Below are 8784 nucleotides of genomic sequence, written 5' to 3'. Positions count from 1 at the left end.
CCAAGATCTTTTCAAAGCTTTCCTATCTTCAATTCAGGTCATCCCATCATCTCCTGCTGCCTTGTTATTAGTAATGCTTCTTAAGGCCCATTCAACCTCACTCCTCAGGATGTCTAGTTCTAATTCACTCACCACACCATCAAAGCTATCCTCTATATTATTCTCCTTCCTATACAGATCTTCTGTATATTCTCGCCACCTTTTCTTGAACTCTTCAGCTTCTGTTAGGTCCTTGCCATCTTTCTTTTTGATCATTCCCATTTTACCTGGAAGGAAATGTCAATGAACACAGTGGTGTTTACTTCTGGGTATGGCATGAATGCTGTGAAGTTGTAGTCTTGCATATGATACTTAAATCTCACTGAAGTCAAGACAGAAAGATGTCCAGAAGGGAAAGTGAATTTCACAATTCACATTTCTGGAAAGATATGTATTAGGGAAATATTCCATCTCATTGGACAGGGATGGGAACTATGTAGTGCATATACCACACATCTGGCCCGCAGAACTTCACTTTTGCTAAAAAAAAAATCAACCTCAAAATGGACAAATGTACCATTAGAAGACTCTGGGGATTGTGGCTGTTATTTGCAAGAGCAGCACCTTTTGGGACTCAAAGCAGTATTTGTTGAAGCCAGTTGTCATCTTTGTCAAAAAAAGAGTAATATATTCAAAAAAAGGGGAGTTGTACATGTTAAGGATTGTAGATGATGTTAAATAGAAGCTCTTATGTCCACCTGTGACCCAAAGTGCAGGGTAAAGATGTGCCACTCAGCTTTGTAGAACAATTAACAGGAACTTTATTGTCTTCAAAATGATCAAACAGGGCAATAATATTTACAATTGTCTCCCTGATTGCTTACAGAGAACAGTAGGAATAAATAGCTCTAAATAGTCAATAGAATTACCCGAGTGCCTTAGAAATAACAGGGCCTCTGACAGCCAGCAGTCATCTTCTCTCCTGGCTGTTTCCAGTCAGCATACACTCACTCTGAGGTAAAAACCTGCTCAAACAGGTTCCCCAGTAGCATGGCAGAGAAATTGACCAATCAGATTCCTAGCTGTCCGCAGGCTCAGCCAATCAGCTTCTTACACATACTTTTCCAGTCAACCCATCCATAATGGTGTCTTTACAACCTCCACAGTACACTGGCATTATAGGATAACAGAGCCCTTGGAGCTCTCCCTTGGAGTTCTATGACTATTTTTCAATAGTTTCTGTAAAACAATTATTTATGTTTATATCTTGGACTTTTGGGGGAAACCCCAAGAATACAGAGGTGTGCCAATGCTGGCTTTCTCTAGGATGCTCAAGGTGACCCCAGAACTTAGTACATGTGGAGGATGAGGATAATGAGGATACGAGTAAAGATGAAGATGGGGATGAGAGTGGCCTTTTCACTCCGGCACCACACCAGCCCCCACCCAGCGCTTGTCCTTGCCTGCCACTTAATTTAGCACTCTATGTCCTTGGCTGCTTTCCCATCTATTTTGTAACCAGTAGCCTTGCTGTGCACTTGTCCAAAAGAAAGGATTTGTGGAAGGCGGCAGTAAACAGCAGATTTTGTTTTCTCATTTGTGGAGGGTGAAGTGAGCAGGGAGGGAGAAGACAGAGAGATCCAGACAGTGAATGACCCTGCCAGGAGAAAGCTGCTTCGTGATGAAGCATCCATACCTGAGAGGCCTGGAGCAGGGGCAATGTGAGCATAATTAATTGGGCAAAGCAAATAGGACAGCGAAAGTCATCAGTATTGGCAAAAGGAAAGTATTGCCGTGCATACTTATAAAACAGGCTGAAGCATGCCAGAATATTTCCATATATTTCCACTGATACTTGCTATCCATAGGGAGTGGGAAGTGAAATCTGCCCATATCTGGGCTCTGAAGTGTATGTGTGCATGCATAGTGTGCATATAAGCATCTACCCTGTTTCCCCGAAAATAAGACAGGGTCTTATATTAATTTTTGCTCCCAAAGATGCACTAGGTCTTATTTTCAGGGGATGTCTTATTTTTCCATGAAGAAGAGCTCACATTTATTGTTGAACAACAAAATGAACATTTATTATATACTGTAAAGTAGTTGCCATCACAAACCAGCATAACAGACAAACTATGAATCCTATCAAGAATTTCTTGTTACTACCATTATTTACATGTACAACAATCTATGGTACCTCTTGCAATTTAGGTTTCACAAGGTTTCCACACTGATTTCTCTCTATTCTAGTTTCAATGTAGTCATGAATGATGAATAATATAATATACTATAATAATAATATGATAATATAATAATAATATAATTATATACAATATATTAATGAGATAATATAATATAGGATATAATAATAACAGAAAATGATAATAATATGGTATTAACAGGATAATATAATAATGGGATATAATAACAGAATAGCATAATAATATAATAATAATAGGATAATATAATAGAATAATAGAATGGAATAGAATGATATAAAATATATTAATAGGATAATATAAAATGGAATATAATAATAATAACAGAATATGTTAATAATAATAAAATAATAATATGATAATATAATAGAATAATAGTATAGAATATAATGATATAAAATATATTAATAGGGTAATATAAAATGGAATTTAATAATAACAGAATAAATAATATAATAATATGAAAATATAATAGAATAATAATAGAATAATAATATAATGATATAATAATAATAATAATAGAAAATATAATATAATGATTTAAAATATATTAATAGGATAATATAATAATGGGATATAATAATAGTAACAGAATATGATGATAATAATATGGCAATAGAATAATAGTCTAAAATAATCAGTTTCATGGCATAGGATAGGAAGATGAGAGGAGAATCCCAATGCGTCCTGTACCTTTAAGGATTAAAAGCAGCAGGACGAAAGCCCTCTTCCTTCCCTCCCTCCCACCCTCCCTTGCCCTGGCTCCAGGAGCCAATCAGAAGCCTCTGGGAAGCAAGGCAGCATGGCCAGGAGGGAGACGGAAGGAAGGAAGAAACGGCAGCGCAGTAGCAGCCACGGAAGGTTTTTCAAGCCTCGGCTGGGGGACAGGCAAGGCAAGGCAAGGCAGGGAGGGAGGGAGGCACAGAAAGCAAGCACTTTCCCTCCCTCCCTCCCTCCCTCCGGTGTATGAATGAGTGCTGCTTCTGCCCTGCAGCCATGCTTCCCAATGGAACTCTGCTGCAGCCTTAGTTGCTAGGTCTTACTTTCAGGGGAGGCCTTATATTTGGCAATCCCCCCAAAACCCTGCTAGGTCTTATTCTTTGGGAGGTCTTATTTTCGGGGAAACACGGTATGTGTGTATTTACACACAGGGATATTGTAGCACCTTTGAAACTGAGAGAAGTTTGAAATGAAACATCATTTTTCATAAAGTGAGTCTACTTAATCAGATACAGACATCCCCTTGCATACTGACCCAGACTATGTCTTTGAATTATGTGTGTATACATACATGCATGTGCAGTTCTGGTCCCTTCTGCACAGATGTTGGATCTACCTCTTGTAATCCAAAACAGTGGTGCATACTAGCATGTGACAAGTTGGGCATGGCCCAAAGAAATAACACACCAGGGCAAGGTGGTGGCATTGCAGCAATGAAGTAAAATGCTTCATGTGACTCTTCCAGCAATGCAGCCGAATGGTGTCAGGCCTCTCATGAACTCCAGGGCTAAGATGGAAATCAGTAATATTAACCTCAACCAGTGGATTAGGAGAATGCAGCCACACAAATGTGAAAACAAGGATTTGCTCAACAACCTTCACAACTCTCCCCCGCCTCTGGCATGCCTTCTGTGGGCCAAGCACAATATACAAAGTAGGCCACTCAGAGGTGGTCATAAGTTTACTTGAAGATACATACACAAACAATACCATCAACTGTTCTGTTGCAGTCTAGTCAGATTCAGTACATTGAATGGGATGGGGCAAGGGGAGGGTAACATGATCCTTGTCTCAGGTAGCAAAATGTCTTGGGCTTATTGTGAATATGAATCACCAAGTTCAAGTTTGTTGGCTGTTCTTTGACTTTTATTTAACTTATGGGAACCACTGTGTTTTAACTAATGTTTTATACTGCCTATTGATTCATTTGTTTATTTTTTATTTTTATTTATCTTTACATTGATTTGTCATGTTATTATTTGGTTTATTTTCAGTTTGCATATATTATTCATTGTATTTATTTATGTTGTAAGCCATCCTGAGTCCTTTCGGGGAGATGGGGTGGGGTGTAAATAAAGTTTATTATTATTTATTATTACATGAATGGAATATTTATGTAGTCTAAACAAGCAGAAAGTTTTTAAACAATTAGATTTGGCAATGCTCTTAGTGCCTTGCTCCTTCCATTGAGGCATATAGCATGTATTTAAAATTCAGCATGCCCAACAGGTGGCGCCACAATCTCACACTTCTTCAAACAGGAACGCTTAATGGCAAAGCTATGTCTGAGGCCCCTTCCACGTTGCCCAGGATCTGATTCCAGATTATTTGTTTATTCCAGATTATCTGGCAGTGGAGACTCATATAATCCAATTTAAAACAGATAATCTGGAATCAAATCCTGGGATATATGGCATTGTAGAAGGGGCCTGAGAATTCCTTGCCTAAGAAAACCCATAAAATTCATGGGTTTGCCATAAATTAACAGGTGACACACACACACCAGGGAGTAAGGATTTGCCTTGTCATGAGCCACTGAATCCCTGTAAATAATGTGTCAGCCTCCCCACACACCTTTAATTCTGTTCTATTCTATACCATGCATTTAACTCTCTTTTAGAATGCCATGAATTAAAATGAAAAATTGTTATAAGGCCTTGGCAGATAATACTGAGGATATTGCCATCTCCTGATTGCTCTGGCTGGGATCCATTGACCAAGAGGAATAATACTGTTGTGTTGTTGAAGGCTTTCATGGCTGGAATCACAGGGTTGTTGTGTGTTTTCCAGTCTGTGTTATGATTGAGCCTCATGGCTCTGTTACTGACAGACGTGGGCGTAAGACTCCTCGAGAGTCAGATACTCTCGAGGAGCGAGAAAGAAAAAGACTGAGACATTTTTGCAGCACCATCTGACGAAGAGTCTTTTGAGGGGTTTACGGAGAGAATGGAGGAGGGGCTGGTTAGCTCGGAGGAGGATGAGATGGATTGGACTCGGGTGAGGGAGGAATTGGGTGCCACTGGTAATGATGGGATAGAAGATGAATGGGGACCTTCAGGATTAGACCCATGGTCAAGCTGGAGGGATGGGACGGGATCCACAGCTGGAGATGCTGTGGGGCGTAGTCAGAGGTGTTCCAGCTCTGATGAGGAAAGTGATGAAGAAACGCCCGGGTTAAGGAGGACAGCTGACAGTGATGAGGATTTGTAACTGGCATAAAATGGGGCTTGGGAGCAATTGCAAATTGTGTTGGGCAAGGTAATCTGGACGAACGCTTGGGATCTGTGTGGGACGCTTTCCTGAAGACTGGTGTGTTTTCGTGTGCTGATACCTTGACCTTCCGTCGTCTTCTTGACGGACGCCATCTCCTGCTTTGAAATTCGGACTGAACTGACCACGGCTTGACTTCCCCCTTCTTGGACTTGGAAACTACAAACGTCTGCTTCTGGCTTTGATCTACGGAAAGGAACTGGGTCTACTCTACTGCTACAATCCTTGGCTGATCTGTTCGTGTTGGAAATCCTGTCTGCTGTGTGTGTGGGAGCGACGCAAGTTACTCTAAGCACAGTGTTGGCAGCAGAGAGGAATCTGCTGCCAATTAGTTGCATTCTTTTGTATCTTTTGTTCCTCGGCTTTTGTTTTGTTTATCCCCAGGCTGAAGCAAGCAGTTTGTTTTTACCCGGATTAAACTCCGGTTTAATCCGGTTTATCTTTAGAACGTTTTTCCTTGTCCCTTTTTGCTCCTAAAGGCTAATACTGCCTGGCCCTTGTATTTTACGGGCATTTTTGAGTTCTGTAATCCAATAAACTCTGTTATCTTGAATCTTGTGGCGTTCTGTCCTTGACAGTCTGCATGGCCATGTTCCAGAAGTATTCTCCACATCTATGGCAGGCATCCTCAGAGGTTTTAAGGTATATGGTATACCTCACAACTTCTGAGGATGCCTGCCATAGATGTGGGCGAAACGTCAGGAGAGAATACTTCTGGAACATAGCCATGCGGCCTGGAAAACACACAACAACCCAATAATACTATTATTTATAATACCATTATTTATTTATTTATTTACCATATTTATATCCTGTCTTTCTCACCCCAGAGGGGACTCATGGCAGCCTTACAACAGGCAGCAATTTGATGGAATATAAACAATTACAATTGAAACCAAACAATTGAAACATGATTAAAAACAACAATTAAAATCACACCAACCAAAAACATAATCCAGGGCCACTCCATTTGTCAATCACATTGTTTTATAGACTCCTTATTGCACTGCTCCAATTACTTGAAAAAAACTTGGTCCCAAAGCCATGTCTTAATTTTTTTTCCCCTGAAAGGTCAGGAGAGAAGGGGCTGATCTGATTTCACTAGGGGAGGGATTTCCACAACCGAGGGGCCATGACTGAGAAGGCTCTGTCTCTCGTCCCCACCAATCATGCCTGCAAAAGAGGTGGGACCGAGAGCGGGGCCTCCCCAGACGATCTTAATCTCTGAGATGGTTCATAGAGGGAGACACATTTGGACAGGTAAGCTGGGATGGAACCGTTTAGGGCTTTATAGGCCAAAGCCAGCACGTTGAATTGTGCTTGGTAGCATACTGGCAGGTAGAGGAGCAGGCATAACAGGGGATTGCGTGCTCCTTGTACCCTACTCCGGTGCGAAATCTGGCTGCCACACATTGGACCACTTGAAGTTTCCGAACAGTTTTCAAAGGCAACCCCATGTAGAGTGTGTTGCAGTAGTCTATTTGGGAGGTAACCACATCATGGACTACCGTGGACAAGTCTGACTTCCCAAAGTACGGACATAGCTGGCACACAAGTTTTAATTGTGCAAAAGACCCCTGACTACCGCCGAAACCTGAGGTTCCAGGCTCAGCGATGAGTGCAGGAGGACTCCCGAGCTGCAAACCTGTCTTCAGGGGAGTATAACCCCATCCAGCACAGGCTATATCCTGTTTGGCCTTTTGACTGACCAGCAGGACCTCTGTCTTGTCTGGATTCAATTTCAATTTGTTCACCCTCATCCAGACTGTCACAGCTGCCAAGCACTGATTCAGGACCCAAATAGCCTCTTTAGCAGCAGGTCGAAAGGAGTAATAGAGTCAAACGTCATCTGCGTACAGATGATCTCTCCCAGCAGCTTTACGTAGATTTTAAACAATATGGGGGACAATACTGAACCCTGCAGGACCCCACAGGACAATGGCTGCAGGGCTAAGCATTCTTTCTCTCATTTCCCTTTTCTTATGATTCAGGTCTCTTTCACATTTTATAATTCTTGCACTGTGATTACACTTTAACAGTCATAGCAGAATTCTATGCAATCCTGGGTTTGTAGTCTTGCCAAGTACTCTCAGCCAGAGTGGCTTACCAAATTACAAATGCCAGGATTCATAGGGTGCAGCCAAAAGTGATACCAAAAGCTATAATTGTATAGGGTGAAGGAGATCTTAGTCAAATTGGATTGAGGATGGGTCATGGGGATCCCTTATGAACTTTCAAAATATGGGCGTATGTGGGGCAACTTGGTTCTGGAATAAATATTTAATGCCCCAAGAAAGGAGTACTCGTAGTGCTCCTTTCCCATCAGGCCTTCAGTACAATTTGTATTTACACTGTGTACTATTTATAGTACTTCGTGGTGTTGCTTCAAGGCAAAAACGCTGTGCTCCTGGTTTTTATCTAGAAGTAAAAGGCAATTGAATTGGAAAATGAAAAGGGAATAATTCTTAAAAACAAGAAGGTCATTTTGATAGGAAGTTTGTTCTTGCAGTAATTGCTTCTTTGTGTGTCTTGAAGTAATTTCTGATCTCTGGCAACCCTATCGCCAGATTTTCTTGGCAAGATTTGTTCCAAAGAGGTTTGCCACTGCCTTCCTCTGCAGCTGAGAGTGTGCGCTAGTGCCCAATGGATTCATAGGATGGGAGGGTTAAAGACATTGGGTTATCTTTATTTTAGTACACAATGCAGCCAGTATCACTAACAATACACTACACCTCTAAGGTTGTCTAGGCATCTATTTATTAGCACAACCACCCACCCATTCCACCACAGATCTGAAGGCATGGGGACAGCTAATGCTTTATGCTACAAGAAGGCAGATGAGGGAGAGAAATCAATGGCTTCTGAGGGGGAACATAGAGCAGTGGATTTTGGAAGAGGGGGAAAGGAAAAGGCGTGGGGATGGCACTACAGGGTGGAGAACAGGAAAGACCCCCGAGGAAGGATGTGGGTGAAGTACCCCAACCCTGCTGTTTTCCAAGAGCTGCTTAATGAGGAGAGAGAGGAGGAGGCCAGGTCTGAAGAACGCTCTGGTATTTCTCCGCTGGCCTCTGCAGCAAGGCCGTTACCTTCAGACAGCTGGGCAGGAAATAATTGCCACTTGTTCTGAGATTAAACAATTGGCCAGAATGTGGAGCGGATAAAAAGAGGAATCTGTCATTGCAAGGAATATTAAACACAGTGGAGAAGGAGGAACGGCAAAGGAAGGGGGAGGAGGGAGCTTTATCACCCAAGCAAGCCTTGTTTTGGACTTCTGTTCAAAGATTTGCTGAAGTCTAGTTCAGAGACACTTTTCACC

This window comes from Anolis carolinensis, chromosome 1, assembly GCF_035594765.1.
Source record: "Anolis carolinensis isolate JA03-04 chromosome 1, rAnoCar3.1.pri, whole genome shotgun sequence".
Taxonomy (NCBI): domain Eukaryota; kingdom Metazoa; phylum Chordata; class Lepidosauria; order Squamata; family Dactyloidae; genus Anolis; species Anolis carolinensis.
This window is presented reverse-complemented; position numbering follows the sequence as displayed.